Source organism: Dendropsophus ebraccatus, chromosome 2 (genome assembly GCF_027789765.1).
Source record: "Dendropsophus ebraccatus isolate aDenEbr1 chromosome 2, aDenEbr1.pat, whole genome shotgun sequence".
Lineage (NCBI taxonomy): Eukaryota > Metazoa > Chordata > Amphibia > Anura > Hylidae > Dendropsophus > Dendropsophus ebraccatus.
In genome coordinates this window covers 13237937-13260852 of record NC_091455.1, presented here as the reverse complement: position 1 = coordinate 13260852, position 22916 = coordinate 13237937, and positions in this window count along the sequence as shown.

Here is a 22916-nt window from a genome sequence, read left to right as displayed (position 1 = left end):
TCCCTGGTGGCCTAGTTAACCCCCATCAGTCATGTCCCAGGTGGCCTAGTTAACCCCCATCAGTCATGTCCCAGGTGGCCTAGTTAACCCCCATCAGGCATGTCCCTGGTGGCCTAGTTAACCCCCATCAGGCATATCCCTGGTGGCCTAGTTAACCCCCATCAGGCATGTCCCTGGTGGCCTAGTTAACCCCCATCAGGCATGTCCCTGGTGGCCTAGTTAACCCCCATCAGGCATGTCCCTGGTGGCCTAGTTAACCCCCATCAGGCATGTCCCTGGTGGCCTATTTAACCCTCCATCAGGCATATCCCTGGTGGCCTAGTTAACCCCCATCAGGCATGTCCCTGGTGGCCTAGTTAACCCCCATCAGGCATGTCCCTGGTGGCCTAGTTAACCCCCAAATAAAAAAAATAAACATCCCACTCACCTTACCTCCGTTCCCACGCTGTCCATGTCCTCTTCTGTCCCAGGTCCTCTGTGCCGGTCTTTCTCCTGTAGGCGGCGCGAGATGAAATTACGTCATCGCGCGTGGCCCGCAGGAGACTGAAGACACGCGCCGCTCTGCTGGGAAGGAAGCCGGCATAGACAGCATCCTCCTGTGTCCGGCAGCTGTCACAGACACCAGAGGATGCTGTGTATGCCGGCTCCTTCCTCCTCCAGAGCGGCGCGCATCACAGGGGAGCTGCGGGCCGCGGGCCGCATCGGGAGATCTCAGGGGCCGGATGCGGCCCGCGGGCCGGAGGTTCCCCACCCCTGCTGTATAGCAACCAAAACAAGGAGTGGATTGAAAACACAGAAAGGCTCTGTTCACATAATGTTGTAATTGAGTGGATGGCCGTCATTTAATGGCAAATATGTGCTGTTATTTTAAAACAACGGCTGTTATATTGAAATAATGGCCGTTATTTACTGTTATATGGCGGCCATCCACTCAATTACAACATTATGTGGACAGAGCCTTTCTGTGTTTTCAATCCACTCCTGGTTTTGGTTGCTATGAGGACCAAATACAGCCTCAAATATACATAGTGTGAACCCAGCCTTAAAGTATAAAATAATTCATTGAGGAGTGAAGGTGTCAGGTTATGTAGGGGGCAGTGCATCCCTGCCCTTACCCATGTCCACTGCCCCTACCCCTATCCACTTGGACTAAACAGTGCCCCCAGCTGGAAAATGGTATCTACTCTGGACTAAGTGCATAGGAGTGGGAGAGGGGTTTCACAGGGTCAATACCAAATGTAAACATAGAAGAACAGAGAACAAGAGAATATTAGGAATGTAGAATGTAAAGGGTCAATACCAAAAAGAAAGACCGAACATCGGATCTTATTGGCGAAATGCTTCTACTTCTTGATTGGTCGCCCCTTCTGAACAGTGTTTAGGCAAGTGTCTCAACATTGCCACATGCCCGCTCCCATCATGACCTCTAGGAGCGTCTCCAGGCTCAGAGATGGGGAGAGAGGACGGCCCAGGCTCAATATTTCCTGACGGAAGAAGGAAAGATAGTTTCGGGAATATTAAATTTTAACATTTGCACCTTTGATTCTCAAAGTAGACCACCCAACATCAGAGGAGTCCGGCAGCTGGTTGTTCCCTACTACCCACAGACAGCTTTGAGCATACTGTACATGTCTATATGGAGAATAGGATAAATTATTAAGTCACTCTAAGAACATAGTCATCTATAGACCCATCATCATAAAATCATAGAAGAATGATAAAATTCTTATTTGGAAGTTGGGGGATTAACCTTTGTACAAGCTGGCACTGCAGAAAAATGTGCAAAGCCCTGCTCACTTGATGGCTTATAGCCTCTTCCTGGCTTAAGTTTCTGAGACCTCCTTATGTTTCTCCAGTGTGGGACATAGAAGCACACAGCTTTCCTTGAAGAAGAACTCAAGCCAAACTGAAAACTCTGGAGAAGGCGGAGGGCATAGTAAGGAATATATACTTACCCATCCCTGTGCCTATTCAGCATCGCATTAGAAGCTCCCTGACAGCCACCAGGCTCTACTTCCTCCCAGCTTCTTGGTACGTTGTGACACCAGCAGTGCTCTGCCCCAGTCACTGACTTGCTGAGTGGCCATTTAACAAGCCGGGTTAAATGGAACAGGAGCAAAATATCAAGAAAGCCGGTGGGGGTCCCGGAGTGGTCAGGCAGAGCTGGGAAGGCATGGGGACGGGTAAGTATAAATTCTTTATTCTGTTCCAGCACCCCCCTTACTTACTGCAGATTTTTCAGTTTGGCCGGACTTCTCCTTTAATGTATCATAAGTTCTTACAGATTATCATTTTTTTATTTAATTGTGAGTGAATTTATAACATGCATGTTCTATGCAAATAATATTGTCAGGTCAAAATCAAATAAAACCGATCTTTACTTCTTTAAAATGTAACGTTCATCATTTATGATCCATTCACCTCGAGAACATTTGTGCTTTCAACTTGCCCTTTGTGCTCCCTGAAGGAACGAGCCCTTGTCAAGCAGACATCCTTCTGAAAGACCCGGGTCACCTTCTTGTCAAGCTCGCGTTAACTACATACTTAAAGTTTGCTGCAAATCAGCGATGATAATAGCAGGTACCGAGTCAGCAGTCTACCCTTTAACACTCGCGCTGCCCCGCTCCATCACTGAAATTGCCGCCTTTGTCAAACGGGGAAAATGTCAATACATCTAGTTTTTGTAAGACAAAGAAACCTTCAAGTCATTGTTTGATGGTATCTATAGGAGACACATATCCTTGGGGGATTGCATTAAAATAATTGCCAAATGTCATCAGGCTTGATTTTCAGGGCTCTTAGTGCTTAACCTTCCAATGTGAATTGTTTCTTCTAGCCCTCCTCTATTCACCACAAAGGCCTTTGTTTATGCTTTTTCCTGCTGATCCAGGATTATTGGAGAAGAATAGGGACAGACAATGGAAACGGTGAGCACAAAATTAGTTAGAAATCTTCTTATGCTGTAGAAAAAAAGTGTGTTTTTGGGGGGGTTTTTTTAAACTTACATTACTGATTTTTTTTAAAGATATTTAAATTATTTTGAAGGAGCTTTCATCATAAAAGGGAGCCCCAGGGGGGAAAAACATGTTTCTGATCAACTGGGGACAGCAAGTTATACAGATTTGTTAAAAAATACTAAAAAATAAAAACTTGAAGGAGTGGGAGTTGGGCTCTGAAGTAAAGTATAGGCTGTGATCCTTATAATGTAATGTATGTACACAGTGGGGTCACCAGCAGAATAGTGAGTGCAGCTCTGGAGTATAATACAGGATGTAACTCAGGATTAGTAATGTAATGTATGTACGCAGTGACCTCACCAGCAGAATAGTGAGTGCAGCTCTGGAGTATAATACAGGATGTAACTCAGGATCAGTAATGTAATGTATGTACACAGTGACCCCACCAGCAGAATAGTGAGTGCAGCTCTGGAGTATAATACTTAGGAGGATGAAGAGCACTTGACTGATTATGGAGAGTGCACATTGACTGTGCATTGCACCTCCATATTTTGAAGCAATTGCCAGGAAGGGGTTAATGTGTGCAAGTTTCTATGTGGTTGCTGTGTACTGTGATCCCTCCTCTGTTGTTTCTCCTATCAGTGCTTCTCCCGGGCTTTTCGGCCAATCTAGAGGCGTGACGTCACCTTCCCCTGTTCCAGTTATATACACAGGGCCACATGTATCATCCGGCGAATGGATGATTTTCGGCAGAAAGTGCCGATTTGCGTCTTTTTTTAAGCAAAAATGGCGGATTTGCGAATAAAATATTCGCAAATCGGCACTTTCCGCCGAGTACGCCAGGGGCGGAAAGGGGGCGGAAAAGGGGCGGAGAGTGGGCGGAACGGAGGGCGCGGACTCAGAGTCCGCGCGATTTATCATCCGTTCCGCCAAAATGTACGCCGAAAACCTACTCCAGTCCTCAGCTGGCGTAGGTTTTCGGCGGTGCGCAACGGCGCGCACGGGATTTATGTAGAGGCAGTCCGCCTCTACATAAATCTCCGTAGCGCCGGAGCTGCGGGGGCATTTTTACGTCCGGCGTAAAAAACGCCGGACTTAATAAATGCCTCCCACAGTGTCTGCGTCATCAGCCTTCAGTCCACAGATCATCACCGTGGGTTTGGCCCGCCCTCCCTCCCTTATTATGAGAAGTCACAGCAGGCAGAATTTTTGAAAGAAGTTTGGTAACACAGCAGACATACGCAGTTGGAGCCGGCGGACCCCTTTGCTACCTCACCTTCTGGTTTAAAGACACAGTTTGCCAGTTGGTATTTAACGTTTTGGTTTTTAAGTAATAAATGCTGTAGCCACCACTACCCAGCACTAAAGTTACAATTGTGTCCGTGTTTTATTACTGGTAAAGGTTTTAGATTTGTGGGAGCATTTGAACAGTCTTGATTGTGGACCATTGGCAGGGGTGAGAATGTACCCGGCGGTGCCGGATTCCACTCTGAGGGTGGTGGCGTACGCCGATGATGTCACCATATTTGTCTTCTCGCAGGAGGAAGTGCAATATGTGATATTAGAGGTGGAGCGCTACTCAGAGGCATCTGGGTCCAAGATCAACCAGGATAAGTGGGAGAGTCTCTGGCTGGGAGGTGGAGATCCTGGATTTGATCTCCCGGACACCCTTCCAGAGCCCCAGGAGTTTGCAAAAGTTCTCAGCATCGAATTCGGCAAATGGGATTACCCCAAACAAAACTGGGACAGCAGGCTTAAGATCGCCGCTCAGAAGGTGGATCAGTGGAAGGGTTGGTCTTTAACCCTCAGGGAAAGGGTTAACCTGATCAAAACATTCCTGCTCCTTTTGCTGATATATCTGGGCAGTGTATGTATCTTACCAGAACTGCTCTGGACTCAGACCCTGAAATGAATTCATAACCTGGTCTTTCAAATAAATGTATGCTGCAGACCCAAATTAAATCCATACCCCAATACGTAACTTCAGACCCCAGGCCACATTAACCCCTTAAGGACAGAGCCTGAAATGGCCTTAATGACAGAGACAAATTTTATGAAAATGACCTGTGTCACTTTAGTCATTAATAACTTCGGGATGCTTTAACCTATCCGGCTGATTCTGAGATTGTTTTCTCGTGACATATTGTACTTTAAATTTCTGGTAAATTGGAGTCAATATTTATAACGAATATTTATGAAAAAAACCAAAATAACCTGAAAAATTGTGAAAAAATGCATTTTTCCAACTTTGAAACTTTTTTGCTTATACAGAAAGTGGTTATACCACATAAATTATATATTAAATAGCATTAGCAACATGTCTACTTTATGTTGGCGGCATTTATTAGACGATCTTTCATTTTTTTTAGACAATAGAAAGCTTAAAACATTAGCAGCAAATTTCCAAATTTTCAGTAAAATTTCAAAATCAGATATTTTTAGGGACCTGTTCAGGTTTAAAGTGTATTTGAGGGGCCTGTATGTTAGAAAGCCCCACAAAGCACCCCATTTCAGAAACTGCACCCCCCAAACTCTGCAAAAGCACATCCAGAAAGTTTTTTAATTCTTTAGGAGAGTCACAGAAACAAAAGCTAAGTGTGTAAGAAATTTAAAAATTTTAATTTTCTGTGCAGAGATTTTATTGTAATCCAATATTTTTCATATTTATAAACTTATTACCAGAGAAATTCACCCCAATATTGATTGCCCCGTTTCTGCAGTTTATAGAAATACCCCATATGTGGCCCTAATGCATTGTTTGACGGAACCACAAGCCTCAGATACAAAGGAGCGCCTAGCACTTATGTGCGGCACTTATCAGCAGACAGTGGCGGTAGGATATAGGGGGGGAAAAACGCCCCTACGCCAAAAAGGAGGAGTTGCTGATCAGCGGCGCACTTACGTGCGATGCTGATCAGCACTCAGCGGCGTTAGGGCGAATAAAAAGAAAAAATAATAATTTGGGAAAAAAAAAAAAAAACTTTTTACCCCAAAGCAAATGATCAATGTATAATATACACTGATCAGCCGCTAGGGGGCAGTAGAATGGAGCTGGCAGAGATGGCCGAAGATGGGGGCGACGGAAAAGCCCGAAGAGCCGAAGATTCCCGACGAAGACCGAATGAAGCCCGAACGAACCCGGAAGTGGCGGCGACGAGGAGAAGAGGACGCGCGGGACCGCGAATCTTCGTTCCGGAGGCCAGGATCAGGTGAGTATGGTACACCTGCACCACACACACCTGTTCTGCACCCCTCAGCTACCTACCTCACCATCCTCACCTTTCCACAGCCTTACCTCTCTATTGCCCTGCTGTAATAGAGCCTACTTTGTGCCCCATATAATAAGCCCTCTCTGTGCCCCCATATAGTATGCATAGCCCCTTTGTGACCTCATATAGTATATATGCACCCATATAGTGGATATATACCCCTTCTGTGCCCTCCATATAGTGTTCATATACCCCCTGTGCCCATATAGTGTTTTATGCCCCCTCTGTGCCCCTTTATAGTTGTTTCATGCCCCCTTTTTGCTCCAGTTACTTTTTTCTATACCTTCGTTGTCCTGCCTACAATGTAGAGGACTCCTGTGTGCCCCCTGAGGGGGAGATTTATCAAAGGGTGTAAAATTTAGACTGGTGCAAACTACCCACAGCAACCAATCACAGCTCTAGGCAGTGCTGAAAGGAAAGCTGAACTGTGATTGGTTGCTGTGGCCAGTTTGCACCAGTCTAAATTTTACACCCTTTGATAAATCTCCCCCTTAGTTTTTATATGCCCCTTCTGTGCCCCATAGTACTCTATGCCCCCTGTGCCCTATATTTTGTATCCCAATTAGTTCTTCTATGCCCCCTGTGAAAACCCCCACCACCCTCTGTATACACCAATTAGTTATTTGTTTATTCTATGCCCCATATGGTCCGATCAGTGCTCCATATAGCTGGCCCCTCTATGCTTTAATTACTCCCAAGCAGCCCCCCCCCCCGTGCAGTGCCCCCACCAGAGGAAAAAAAAAAACCAAACTACTCACCTGTCACCCGTTCCTGCAGCTCCTCTCCCAGCAGGGCGTGTCTTCACTTCCTCTTCTGACGCAGACAGCATAATACAGGAGACTCTGTCTGCGTCGGACGTCCTCGCGGTCGCTATCAGTCATCAGCGTGTGCGTCTTAAAGACACACACACCCGAGGAGCCGCAGGAACGTCCGACGCAGGCAGAGTCTCCTGTATCATGCTGTCTGCGTAGGAAGAGGAAGTGAAGACACGTGCCGATGGGACACACTGTCCTCAGCCCGGCAGCGGCCCTCGCCTGATGATTAAGCCCAGCAGCGGAGGGCCACGCCGCTGCTGTTTATTGTATGGGTTTTTTTGCAGTCCTGGTGGCCCACGGACTGGTAAACCGGCCAGCCCAGCAAGCATTTGCCCGGCTTGCCAGAATACCAGTCGGGGCCTGGGGGAGGTCACCAAAACACCCTGAGACGCAGCCCCTTATGTCCCACTCAGTTGCGGATGTCTGAGGGTGGATGCTTGCCTTGGTAAACCCTTGTCATGTCACAATACTCACCACAGAGTTAGACTTTGACGTAAAAAAAGAGCCACCCTGGTATTTCCCTATTTATGTTTCAATACTTGCAACCGAGTGGGACTTAAGGGGCTACGTATTCAGACTCCTGTTAATTTGAAAGAAAAAAAAAGTATCCCTTTAAAGTGCATTCTCTCCATTTAATGCTATTACTTTACAATGTCCAACAATGATGGCCAATAGATTATTACTGTTAGGCTAGGTTCCCACTGCGTTTTTAGCATCCGTTTAACGGATCCGTTTTTTTTAACGGTCAAAAAAGTAGTTTCAACAGTACTTTATTGTGCGTTAAAAATGCACCCGTTTTGATCCGTTTTTTTTTTATAATGGAAGTCAATGGAAAAATGGATCCGTTTTTTGCAAAAAAAACTGATCCGTTAAACGGATGTTGAAAACGCAGTGTGAACCTAGCTTTATTGAACTAAAAAAAAAAAAAAATCCCTGTATTGTGAGTTTCCCTTAAATGGCTAAAGACGTCGTCCAACAGATGTATAATTAATTCTTCAATTTCAATAAAAAGAAAATATGCAATTAAATGTTTGGGTCAAAGTCAATCTGCTTCATCATCAAATATTAAATTAGCTCAATCATCCCTAGACGGAGACTGGAGAAATGTTACATTCCTGATCTTTTCAGATATATTTTTTTTTTCCGTCCAAATTGAAAACATTTGTGTAGATTCACTCAAACCAGCTTTCCAATGCTTGCTATCATTACAACTAATTGATGCAATTAAATACAGTTATTGGATGATTCAATTAAGAAATTCGTCTTAGGCCAGATGGTCCAGCTCCTCTGTGTCAGCAAAGGAAGTCAGATGTTTTTAGAGCTAGAACAGCTTATTTTTCCTGTAGTAATAATCGTAACTAGCTAAAAAGTGATAGACACGATGTGACGCTGAACGTCCGAGTCTATATAATGCAGAGAGACAAGACGTGGCTGAAGTTCTATCATTGTGAACTCTAGAGTTCCTTCTCTGTAGGCTTCACGTCTTGGATCATATGATCTGGACAGATTAGGCTGTGATCTTCGGCTCTTTATTAATTTTCAGACCCCCTCAATTGCAATTTGTAACCTGATTCTAGTTTCCGGCCTTGCTCATATGGGAGGTGACTGACATAATAATACATGCTGTGGGTGCTCTCCTCCCTCTTTACACTCATACAGCATTTGTATTTTCTTTACCTTCCCCTGCAGACTGTGCTGTGGGTGCTCTCTTCCCTCTCTTCACTGATAAAGCCTATGTACTTTCCCTTATCCTGCAGACTCTGCTGTGGGAGCTCTCCCCCCTCTTCACACTGATACGGCTTGTGTCTTTACTTTCCCCTCCCCTACAGACTCTGCTGTTGGTGCCTTTCTCTCTCTCTTCATTGATATAGCCTGTGTTTTCTTTTTTATCCCTTCCCCTGCAGACTCTGCTGTGGGTGCTCTCCTTCCACTTAATAGAGCCTGTGTCTTCTCTTTCTTCTCCTACAGACTTGGAGTTAACCCCCCCCCCCCCTGTGACACCCCCCCCCCCAAAAAAAAAAAAAAAATACCCCCCTTCTGTGCCCAGAAATAGCCAGAATCCCATCTTCTTTGTCCCCTAGGTAATTTTAATCCCCTCTCCTGTGTTTCCAAAGTAATTTTAATCCCCTCTCCTGTGCCCCTAAGTAGTGATTATCCCACTTCCTGTGCCCCCATTAGTGATGATCCTACTTCTGTGCATCACAGTAGTGTTGATATCACCTACTGTGCCCCCCAGTAATGATGATTCCCCTCTTGTGCACCCCGGTAGTAACTAGATTTGCATTTCCAAGAAAATACGTAGTACTTGAAAAGAGCGCCCCTTTAACAGTGACTTCCCTTTAAGAGAAACTTAACCCCTGATACCCTTCCTTTAAGAGCGAACTTTGGTACAGTTCCTTTAAGAGCAACTTTGGTAAAGTCCCTTAAGGAGCGACTTTGGTGACAACACTTTGAGTAACCTATATATTGTCCCTTTAACACCAGCTTAAATACTGTGGCTTTAAAAAAGACTTAGGTACCATCCTTTGAAAACCAGCTTAAGTACTGATCCTTTAAGGGAGACTTGGGTACCGTCCCTTTAAAAGCGACTTTAGTATCGTCCCTTTAAGAGCGGCTTGGGTACCGTCCCTTTAAGAGCGGCTTGGGTACCGTCCCTTTAAGAGCGACTTTGTTACCGTTCCTTTAAGAGCGACTTGGGTACCGTCCCTTTAAAAGCGACTTTAGTATCGTCCCTTTAAGAGCGACTTGGTTACCGTCCCTTTAAGAGCGACTTGGGTACCGTCCCTTTAACCTCTTAAGGGCGCATTACGTACCCGCAAGTCATGCGCCCGTAAGAGGTGTTCAGAGCGGGGCCGTGCGGCAACCTCGCTATAAACGGCCGCGATTCCGGGTGTCCCTTGTAGCCCGGGACCGCAGGTATTAGCGGGCATGGTCCGATCGCCGTGCCCGCTAATACAGTAATCAGATGCAGCTGTCAAACATGACAGCTGCATCCGATTACTGGATGCAGCATTTCCCTGGTGTCTAGTGGGTGACGTTGTCCCGGAGGAACGATCTCTGTACCTGCTGCCGGCCGGGGACCTCTCCAAGATGGCGCCGTCCCCGTCTCGGCACTCGTTTGTTTTCGGCTACAGCAGCCGCAAGCAAACGAGTGCCGATCTCATTGATCTTTGCTGTATAACTATACAGCAAAGATCTCAATGAGAGATCAAAGTGTATATACTAGAAGTCCCCCAGGGGGAATAACCCCAACCCCAGGGGGAATAACCCTAACCCTAGGGGGGCTTCTAGTATATGTGTAAATAAAAAAAAAAAAAAAAAGTATTGTTATTAGTAAAAAGCCCCCTCCCCTAATAAAAGTTTGAATCACCCCCCTTTTCCCAGGTTTTAAATAAAAGTAAATAAATAAATAAATTAATAAACATGTTTGCTATCGCCGCGTGCGTAATCGCCCGAACTATTAATTAATCACATTCCTGATCTCGCACGGTAAACGGCGTCAGCGCAAAAAAATCCCAAAGTGCAAATTTGCGCATTTTTGGTCGCATGAAATCCAGAAAAAATTTAATAAAAAGTGATCAAAAAGTTGTATATGCGCAATAAAGGTACCAATAGTAAGAACACCTCATGGCGCAAAAAATGACACCTCACACAGCCCCATAGACCAAAGGATAAAAGCGCTATAAGCCTGGGAATGGAGCCGTTTTAAGGAATGTATATTTGTTAACAATGGTTTGAATTATTTATAGGCCATCAGATACAAGAAAAGTTATACATGTTATATATCGTTTTAATCGTAACGACTTGAGAAACATGCATAACAAGTCAGTTTTACCCCAGGGCAAATGGCATAAAAACACAATCCCCCCAAATAAAAGAAATGCATTTTTTTTTCAATTTCACCACACTTTGAATTTTTTTCTGGTTTCGCAGTGTACTTTATGCAAAAATTCAGCCTGTCATTGCAAAGTACAATTAGTGACGCAAAAAATAAGGGCTCATGTGGGTTTCTAGGTGGAAGAATGCAAGTGCTATGGCCTTTTAAACACAAGGAGGAAAAAACGAAAACACAAAAACAAAAAGTGGCCCCGTCCTTAAAAGGTTAAGAGCGGCTTGCGTACAGTCACTTTAAGAGCTACTTGGGTACAGTCCCCTTAAGAGCGGGTTTGGTACCATCCCTTTAAGAGCGACTTATGTAATGCCCCTTAAACAGCAAATTAGGTACCGTCCCTTTAAGAGCGACTTGGGTACCGCCCCTTTAAGAGCGATTTGGGTACCGCCCCATTAAGAGCGACCTGGGTACTGCCCCTTTAAGAGCGACTTGGGTACTGTCCCTTTAAAGGACAACTCCGGCGAAAAAATTTTTGGGCTTATTTAACACACATTACAAAGTTATATAACTTTGTAATGTGGTTAAATACCCGGACTGGCCCCCTTCCCCCACTTTCCGACCCCCGACCCCCCACCCCGGAAGTTAAAGAATGTATACATTACCTATTACAGTCGTCACGGTCCTCTTTTCTGGTGTCGGGTGACGTCAGAGCTGGGGGCGGTCCGGGTCTTCTTCCTCTTCGGCGTCTTCATTGAGAGTGAATGGGAGAGAAAAGGCTGCTGGTGCACATGCGTACCAGCAGCCTTTTCATTGGCTGAAGCGCATCACATGGCTTCCAGCTTGCTCAGCCCTGATTGGCTGAGCTTGCTGGAAGCCATGTGATGCGCTCCAGCCAATGAAAAGGCTGCCGGTGCGCAAGCGCACTGGCAGCCTTTTCTCTCTCATGGACCCGGAAGCAAGAGACATCACTGAATGACGTACGCAGGTGACGGTGAGGCGGACGGCGGGCGAATGGAGTGGCGATCGTCACCGGAGGGATGGTGAGTATGGTGTCTGTGTGTTTCTGTGTTTTTTTTTGGGGGGGGGTCCCGCCGGAGTTGTCCTTTAGGAGCGACTTGGGTTCCGTCCCTTTAAGAGCGACTTGGGTACCGCCCCTTTAAGAGTGACTTGGGGACAGTCCCTTTAAGAGTGACTTATGTAATGCCCCTTTAAGAGCGGGTTTGGTACCCTCGCTTTAAGAGCGAGTTGGGTGCCATCCCTTTAAGAGCGACTTGGGTACCATCCCTTTAATAGTGACTTGGGTACCGTACCTTTAAGAGTGGCTTAGTTACCGTTCCTAGAGTGGCTTGGGGACCATTCCTTTAAGAGCGGCTTGGGGACCGTCTCTTTAAGAGCGGTTAGGGTACCGTTCCTTTAAGAGCGGCTGGAGTATTGTCCTTTTAAGAGCGGCTTGAGTACTGTCACTTTAAGAGCGACTTGGGTACCGTCCCTTTAAGATCGACTTATGTAATGCCCCTTTAAGAGCGACTTGGGTACCGTCCCTTTAAGAGCGGCTTGGGTACCGTCCCTTTAAGAGCGACTTGGTTCCCGTTAAGAGCAGCTTGGGTACCGTACCTTTAAGAGCGGCTTGGGTACCGTCCCTGCTACACGGCTACCTCAGCTCTGCTATTTTACTGACTGAACTCTGCTACTTATAATGGTAAAGATCATTGCTCGGTTACAATGACAATCTTACTCATGTCAGCCAAAATCATTAAGGACCTTCCATATATTACATCTTCTACTGGCCAATAGTGGACATGTGACTGTGTGGATGTTCTGATACATTGCCAGACAAGACCTTAGAGTTCCTATTGGCTGCTATATTTTAGCTATTTGCATATGTGCTGTGTTTGGCTGTTAGCGTTTAGAGTGTGGCCATTATTTCCAATGGGCCATTATTTTCTATGGGAAATTACGGGTCTTTAAATGTGAATTTCATAAAAACGACAAATGTGATCAAAACGAAAAATAGATAGCATAAAAGATATTTGAACGGCGTCTGAAGTAAAAGAAACAGAGCAGATAATTGAGCTGAGAACGACTCTGTGCCTTCTGTCAGCTGTGTCTGAACCCTTACAAGGACATAATTACAGATGACAGCACTAGTACAGGAGCAGGGAGTCCAGCATCAGACTGGTGTCCCTGCTTCTGAATGCATATCCCATTGTGTGGTACACTACTCCACTTAAAAATGCATGGGTACAGATGAGGAGTGGATAGAAATGCATGGGTACAGATGAGGGGTGGATACAAATGCATGGGCACAGATGAGGGGGGCAGTAAAGATCTTTTAGTACCTGGATCTACCAGGAAATATTTTTGCTATTTTATCTTTATATAAACACACACAAAAAACGAATCCCCAACTATTTTGGAACTAATTATAGTGAAGAAGCAGTCGGTTCCATAGAACATTCTGCACTGACGAAAACAGCTATGCTTTATAGAACAGCTAATGGCATGGTAACAAATGGCTCTTCCCGGATGAATGACAAAATGGCTCATACAGAACTGACTGACGTGAATGAGGATGAACTCGCTGGATTGTCGATTCACATTCTCAGAGAATTCAGTCGCTCCATGTAAAACAAATATTTATAACTTGATTTGATCCTTACAAACAGGAAAAGGTCCTATAAATATTATCTCTGCATCACAGAGAGTTCACCGTTAAGTTAAAGGAGTTCTCTGCTTTGTTTCTCTACTTGTTAGGTTCCTGGGTGCAAACAGAGTGCGGTAAAACCCTCCTGCACTCAGACTCTTCCCTGCATCTCTCTGGCTCTCCTCTTGGTTATATTGTTATTTATATGGGGTATATTTAATGCTGAATGTGATCTGCCTATATGAAGAATTGTTATATGTGTGCCAGTTCCGACCTCATTGCGGTCTTCTGCCAATAAAGTACGGCCAAAACTGGGCTTTTGGCCATGAATCAGTGTGTACGTTTCCAGTCTGAACTCTTATCTACCAGTACTTATGAAGTTATGAAGTCTTATTCCAGCACTTGCTGTGTGCGATTGACTGGTTCCATCACACCCATCTGGGTTCATCTGCTAGCCGAGTTCTGGGCTGCAGATAGTTTAGACTGAGTAGTGATGGACAGTTGCCTTTTCCACTTATCTTTCTTCCCTGTCAGTCTGTAAACTGTGTGGTCTGGATGCCGGAGGGCTGGTCTAACCACACCATGGAACGGGACTCTGGCATCTTATAAGAAGTCCGCCTGGGCACTTGGACATTTCTTCCTTGAGTTGCGCTCATCTCTAAAAACCAGGACCTCAGGACCTCTGAGAAGTCCTTGGAAAACCATTCCAGGTAACTACCTTATGGAGCTTATAGCGAGAATGCCGAGTGTGCAAAATTGCTATCGAAGCAGAAAGGACCTATTTAACCTTTTTTGCCACTTACCTCCATATGTGTCCTTTATACATTCCATGTCTTTAACGTGGATCTACAACTTAAAAAAAAAAGAATGAAATGTATAGTCGTTGTGCCCACATTTTTGACTGGCGCTATATGGAAATTCAGTAAATGCCTCTCATCGGAAAAAACTCCAACACAATATCTCATGCTAGGATTTCCATTCATTTCAATCTCAACCTACAAGAACATTACCATTTTCCCCCCATAAAAGCATTGTGTTTCATAGTTCTCCATAACAAAGTGCAGACAAATAATTGGAAATCCTCTCTCTGTAGTTTCGTGATAATACATTTACTTAAATCAAAGTCAGTTCTTGCCGTAAAATCCTTTCAAAAACTCTAATTAAAGCAGTGACCTCCAAGAAAAGGTAACAAACAGCCACATCGAGGACGGTATGGAGCGTCAGTCACCGCAGCCCTGTCTGGTCATTGTGACCCCATCCAACATGTATCAAAATGTTCATTATTTTCCCTACGTAATGATGGGAGCGAAGAGAAACAAAGACAATTAGTATATGGCTGCAGCTCCACCTCCCCCGGGTGCAGAGATGAAGTGGAGGAGACAGAGATGATGTTTTCCAAATCCTCTCTAATAGTTAAAACGACAGGATATTGCACAATATAGTGTAAGTCAGAAGTCTTCAAAAATAATTGTTTGTCCTATGACACCACCTTTTACTGTAACAAACATAAGATAGGAAGGGTCCAGCCTCCAAGATCTCAACTAAACAGGGTAGCGCCAGTGGTTGTTCTTGGCTGGAGATCAGGATGAACATGCCCTGTCCGTGCAGGTACCAAGAATAGACGAACCTGAACAAATGGTTGAGCACTCTATTCCTTGTTAGAATGAAGCGGCCCAAAACATAGACATGGGCCAAGGTCGGTTATTGGAGCCAAGATTAGGAAGACAACTTCCAAAAAGAGAACTACACTCGGCCATGGTTTTTATCTGGTATTTTAGCTCAAGTTTGAGTGAAGTTAGTGGGATTGAGCTGCAATAACTTGAGCTACCTGTGGACAGGTGTGGAGCTGTTTATATAGAGAAGGTAAAATTGTATACCTAACATTTTACAACCCCTTAAAGAGGTCATTCAAGTATAAAAAAAAGCATGGCTTCTTTCTTCCAGAAACAACACTGTTCCCCAGTTTGGGTGTGGGTTTTGCAGCTCTGTTGAAATTGAGTAGATGGCCGCCATTTAATGGCCTAAAATCGCCTTTATTTTAAAACAATGGCCGTGGTTTTGAAATATTGTAAAAAACTCTCCCTTGATCCAATCTGGCAGCCTTTAAAATGGTTGCTGTATTCTAGACATAGCCTAAAAGATAGATAGATTTTATTTATTTTGACTACTTTTGCACAATTAAATAATGTTTATTGTTTTTCTGTTACCGTATAGTGTCTAAAATTTTTAAGCACTTTTTTACCTTCTTATTTAATCCCATTAAGAGTCTTGACCAGGCGATCACTTGATCCCTAATATAACTAGAGATGAGTGAACCTGGAGCATGCTCGAGTCGATCCGAACCCCAACTTTTGACATTTGATTAGCAGTGGCTGCCAAAGTTGGATAAAGCCCTAAGGCTATGTGAAAAGCATGGATATAGTCATTGGGTGTATCCATGTTTTCCAGACAACCTTAGAGCTTTATCCAAGTTCAGCAGCCCCCGCTAATCAAATGCCGAACGTTCGGATCGACTCGAACCCGAACCCGGTTCGCTCATCTCTACATATAACACATTACATTATTTCTTTATGACATGGACAGAATTCCTATTATGTTCTGCCTCTTAAAGGACCTAATGTAATGTGTAATGTGGCTGATCTTGGGGCCATCTGATCCTTGTTGCCATTGCAACTTATAGACACCCTGGGAACCCATAGGGTGACAAAGGCTGCCTCCACCTCTGATGCAACCACTTAGATGCCACAGCTAGCAGTGACCACTGGCGTAGCTACTTTGAAGGTAGACCATGGGACTACTCACACCAGCAACCCCTCGAACAGCCGCCAAGCCGCACCAGCCCCCGTCACCGGAGAGCCCCTAGCCTGCACCAGTCTTGTGCCCATGGACAGCCGCCAGCCCACACCATCCCACTGGACAGCAACCAGCCTGCATCAAACCCTCTGTCTCACCCCACAGGACAGCCACTATTGGCGTTCATTTCCCCGCCGCACAAGTGATGCCCGAATCCCCGCACGAGGGCCGGGAAAATAACATAATGCCGGGGGCTGCGCTAGGCTGGGTAACTATATATATATATATGCTGGTCCAGTGGGGGGTGTTATGGGGCCCCCATACAGGTTTTTCTATGGGGCCCCATGAATCCTAGTTTCAGCCTTGGCACTGACCATTACATTTGAGGGGTTAAATGATTGGGACTGGAATGGGGTGATGACTGTATAATACAGAAGGCATCAGCCAGTAATACCAAAGCTTGTGTCGACACACTTATAATTTTTTATACATTACAGGGGTTTCTTCAGGCTTAGAAAAACATGGCTGCTTTCTTCCAGAAACGGTGCCACTCCTGTAAATGGAGGTGAATTGTGATACCACACATAACCTGAGAACAAAGGCGGTGCTGTTTTTGCAAGAAAGTTGCTGAGCTTTAATGCCAACTTGTAGGAATTGCATGGTTCCAACAATCAAGGGGTTAACTCACAAACTTTCAAATAAAGTTCTCTCCTTTTTTGAAGTGTTTTCCTGTTTCGCATCCAGATACTTTTTCATATAAACATTTACCAACCCATCAGATTAGATTTAGAAAATTGGCCTTCCCGCCATGCTCTCTTTCAGTTCTCAGCCAGAAACTGTCTCTTTCAATAAAATGAACGGACCATATGTTAACTTGGTTGGAGGGGCGGCACAATGGTTAGACGCTACTGAGACTATAATATATTGATGTATTCATTCAGAAAAGCTTTTACAGAGGGGATCGGGACACGGACGATGACAATACAGACGCTTTAGTCTGGAGTTTGCAGAAGGGAATGGATAAGTTACCGACATCTTATTAAATAAGGAAACACAATGACTCAATCAAGCAGAGTCCACCCCGGACCGAATCCCCGACTTCTTCATATTTCATTGCCTGATTTCAATCTATTATCATCCTGGATGCAGCTGCCACATAATATTTCTATCAGATACAATATGGATCAGGGGTATTTTTGCCTTTCAAATGTCCTCAGTCCCCCCGATGCTACGTAAGCCTTTCAGGATAGACGTCCGTCAGTGTCCCTTCTGTGCTCGTGTTTTCGGCACATGTTCTACCTCTGAGCTTCATTTCTGGTCTTGCTGTGATAAGAGGTAACTGCTAGGAAGCGGAATGAAAAGAACGGCTTCATAACCAATAGAAGCATCGAATATATTTATGTTCACTGTTTTATATTGAAAGTGCAGAGCAAATTGCTAACGTTATTACCATTGACCATAGCAGAGATAGGGAACCTGACGTCAGACAAAAACTTGGATCTAGAATGGGACTAAAAATTATTATTAGGGGTTGTCCAATCTAGAGAGTCTACTGACTCTACGAGTATGTGCACACTACGGAATCCCGACGGAACAACCGTCCCGGATTCAGCAGCTCTGGCGGCCGTGTGCATTTCTGCTGCTCCCATAGGCTTTATTTTATGGTTTGGCAGATTCCGCCATCCACCCGATGAATGAACGGGTTCATTCTTTGGGTGGACGGCGGAGAGTCCGCGAGCGGGTGTGAGTTGCGGAATCCGCGACGGATGTTCAGTCGGAATTCTGTAGTGTGCACATACCCTAATACTGATATATAGGGAGTGACGCTATATTACACACTGACCACTAACCAAATTACAGCTCAAGGCTGGAGTTGAGCGGAGATCCCGAACTGTTCTGGTTCAGCAACATTTTCCGAACCCGAACGCTTAGCATTTGATTCCCCAGATTCCTTCAGCCACAACCAAATGAACATTCTTTAAGGCCTAGTTTACATATGTGCGTCCATCCGTCGTCGTTTCCCTCCGGCGCAGTAGAGAAGCACCGGAGGGGAAACGCATCTCTGAACTGATCCCATTGTTTTCAATGGGACGGTTCGGATGATCCGTTCTACAACTGATGCCGCCGGACGGACGGACAGACCGCACATTAGAACGCTACATGAAGCGTTCTGACGTATGGCCAGCTCAGCTATCCGTCACGGAATCCACTAAAGTGAATGGAGCGCCGGAGGCATGCCATGCACAGACGCATGCATGCTCCATAGAGATATCCCTGTCCCTGCCCCCCCATTAACCCTTGTGACCCTAGACCTTCAGTAGAGTGGCCCCTTGCAGGAGCGGCAGCCCCCCAGCTAATCTATATATATATGTGCAGCCCCCTTTAGGACAGGGGTAGGGAACCTTGCCTCTCCAGCTGTTACAAAACTACAACTCCCATCATGGCTGGGATATCCAGGCATGATGGGATTTGCAGTTTTGCAATAGCTGCAGAGCTAAGGTTCCCTACCCCTGTTATAGCAGAAGTCCCCATGTATTGCTGCCCAGAGTAGAGGGCTGCCCCCTAAATAGATGATCCCCTCTAATTCTGCTGCCCCCTATATCGATGCCCCCTATATGTTGTATAGGGGAAAAAAAAACTCATGACAACTAATTGAATAAACTTATGGCAACTGATATTACTGATGGAAACTGATGGTGTTTGCCTTTTTGGCATCAGTTGTAGGCAGGTTCCTACAAAAAAAACTGAAACGGAGGCAACTAATATATGTAAACTAGGCCTAAGACAGCTAGTTTGAAGAAAAAGAGACTATAGCCAGTGGGCATAAGCATCACTGGAGCCTCATTACCTTCTAGGAATCACTGGGTTTCAGGCCAGGCCTAGTTTTCCAGATGCACCTTAAGGCTATGTTCACACTACGTAAACGCTCTGGCCGGGATCTATGCGGCACCGCAAATAACTGACAGGTCAGTTTTCTGCGGCCGGAATTCAGTGAATTCCGGCCGCAGAAGGACCTGTCAGTTCACACAGTGAAGCGAGCGGCTCCGGCCGCTTGCTTCACTGTGTGCAATGGGAAGCTCTGATGCATGCGCACGCTGATGCGCCCGCATCAGAGCTCTGCGGCCGGAAAGATCATCTGGCCACAGACCGGCCGCTCCGTGACCCGGCTGGGGTCATGGAACAGCCGGTCTCATACGTAGTGTGAATATAGCCTAAAGGGGTATTCCACTCAAACATAACTTTTGATATGTCGCTGCCCATGGTGAGAATAACAATTCTTTTCTCTCTTGTTATTACCTATTCAGTCACATTGATTACCTATTCAACTCACTGTGATTAACCCTCCCGGCATTATAAAGAAGCTACAATGTTGCAGATAAAGTTTTAAGCAGAAAGCAGCAGCTAAGAACTGGAGGAAGGAGACTGGATAGATAATAACAAGTATGGAAGGAATTGTTAGTCTCACCGTGGGCAGCAACATATCAAACGTTATGTTTGAGTGGAATACCCCTTTTAGTCATCAGCTCTTACTAGTTGATGTTGTGTTAATGACATTATTTGTAGTGGATTCTGTTATCTTTAACCCTGTGCCTAGCATTGCTATCTGCACCATGACACTAGGGTACCCCAAATATCTATCTATCTATCTCCTATCTATCTATCTATCTATCTATCTATCTATCTATCTATCTCCTATCTATCTATCTATCTATCTATCTATCTATCTATCTATCTCCTATCTATCTATCTATCTATCTCCTATCTATCTATCTATCTATCTATCTATCTATCTATCTATCTATGAAGAAGATAATCCACGGCATAACATCAAATAGTGGTAACATGCAGCAATAGACGCAACGTTTCGATAACCTCTATGCTATCATTTTCAAGCATAGAGGCTATCGAAACGTCACATCTATTGCTGCATGTTACCACTATTTGATGTTATGAATTAATGGAATAAAGCTCACGTTTGCTTCACAACTTTGGAGTGCTGCGGACTATTCGTTGTATATCTATCTATCTAGTGATGACTGGCTGTGCTATTCAACTGGTTTGGCTTCAAGCCACACCAAGGAGTGGAGTCTAAGTGTCCTGTCAGTCTTCACCCTTGATCCCTCTCCAGGATGTGGAGCTAGACTTCTGGATGGAGGACCCCAGGTTGCTCCATAAGGCTCTGTGCACACAGAGCAAAAGCGGCGGAATGCTGCCAGCCTCTGTGTCATAATGACACTTTATGAGAGGCTCGCGAGGCTCCTCTCTCTGCGCTGAAGAATGAACATGAGATGTGGCGCGAGCCTCCCATATAGTGTCATCATGACACGGAGGTTGGCGGCATTCCACAGCAGACAATTCCAATGTGGAACTCCGCCGCTTTTGCTCTGTGTGCACAGGGCCTTAGTGTGGTCCTGGTGTGAGCAGCAGCTGGTTCCCTAAAGACAGACAGAGTCGGTGAACAGGCCAAGTATCCAGTACATGGTTAGCAAGGGTCAGGTCAGGCGTCTTCACGGGCAGGTCAGACAAGCTGAGTCAACAATGGGAGAGGCCCACGGTACACACAGGAGTCAGGCACAAAGCATTATCTGATGAACAGGCATGGGTCAGAATTCATCAGTCAGCGGAATAGAAGAAACATACCTGCACTTGCAATGCACAAATGCAACAACATAGGTTTAAATAGGTACAGGAGGCTCTGGACTGGCAGATGGCGGTAGCAGGAGAAGTCAAGCTGCCCCTATAAATCCAGAGCAGGTGGCCTCATGTACAACCTAGTGGCCGGAGGTGTCACTGCAGGAGGAGGAAGAATAAGGTGTTAGAAACAGGCAGCCCCAGTACGAGCATGGAGCACAGCAGAGGAGAGGACAGGACCGTGAAGGCGGTGGAGCTGCTGGTGAGTCTTGTCTGGTAGCGTTACAAAGCATAGGTGCTAGTGAAAATATCCTTGATGGTCCTGAGAACCCATTTCATTAACTTGATTCCAAAATGTTTCCCATACAATTCATTGTATCGAACAAGAATCTTGCGTCAAACCAATGGAAGCCCTGTTCATTCAATTCTTACCCATCACCTATAGAAGCGCCTATATACCACCACCTGCCAGTGTAGAATATTCAGGTAATTTTCCTCTCAATCTAATGGAGCAATTTTTGTTGAATATCAAATTAAAGGGATTTTTTGTATTGGAAAAAAAAAATCGATGTTATGTTAATAGGCACAAGTTCACGTATGTGTCTTCATTATAAATGAATGAAGTACATCGAGCCGCTAATATCTCCACGCTAAATTATTTATATGTAAGGAATTCTGTGCACCTTTCCCACGGGCTTCCTTCCCATTTGAATGTATAAGTGTCCTGTTTATACAGAGGCTTCCCCTAAGGATCAATATAAGTCTTGCATATAAGATTCCCATAGTCCATTGGTTATCCAGAACCACACGATTCTGCATTATTAATTATTGTGGCATGAACCTTCCATGAATAATATAGGACGTTAGTATAGATTATTGGAGGACTTCTCCTGTGCCCCTTCCCTTCTCTAGAATTCTTTACCATTTGAAATTTAATAAGAAACACTTAAAGTCTGGTATTGCAAAATAAAAGTCACCTATATAGGAAGTCCATTGTGATGTTCTCTATACACTATTATCTATAATGACACCAGCCTATAACAGTCACAGTGCTAACATTGGCTCCCAGTGCAAATACCCTTGGGATAGCTGAGCCACCTATCTATACAAGCAGGTAACAAATAGCAAGAGTAGGAACTCAAAACTACATCACAGAAGGTGAATGATATTGGGGATGGAGCATAAAAAATTCAGGAATTGAAGCGTAAGATAATGAATCGATACAAAAACAACTAGCTTTCCCTACATCTATCCCTACATCTATCCCTAAACACTAACACCAGACATCACCCTTAGAGTCCCTGAAAATATCCCTAATGGAAACGCTATTTTTAAAAACTGACCCTGACACAAACAGGAGGACACTAGGACCCAGAGGGGAAAAAACTACAACACTAAGCTGATACTGAAATAAAGAGAAACGGCAGGTTAGAAGACTGTAACCTACTGTTATGTTGTTGTAGGGCCGGGGATGCTGAGGATCAAGGTAATTTCTTTTACCTTCTTCCTCTTCACTTTATTCAGTATGTAAATTAGATAGTTTGGTCCCTGGTAGTGATGAGCGAATAGTGAGATATTCGAATATTCGATATTCGTACGAATATCCCGCGAATATTCGAATATTCGATCAAATATTTGATCCCATTAAAGTCTATGGGAACAAGTATTTGATTAGTGAAAATCATCTATTTGACCATTTGGAGGGTAAAACCGGAAGCTGGGGGGGTTCGAACACTTATCGAATATTTATCGAATATTTGCAGGATATTCGTACGAATATCGAATATTCGAATATCTCACTATTCGATCGAATATCTATTCGATCGAACAGTATTCGCTCATCACTAGTCCCTGGGGAAAGGGCTACTGCCTCAGTGCACTTACCTGGCTAGCCAGCCGGCCAGCCCCTCCTTAAGGATATATTGGCAACCCTCAATGGGAAAGTGTCTCTGGCACTCTGGATCTGCAAGAGAA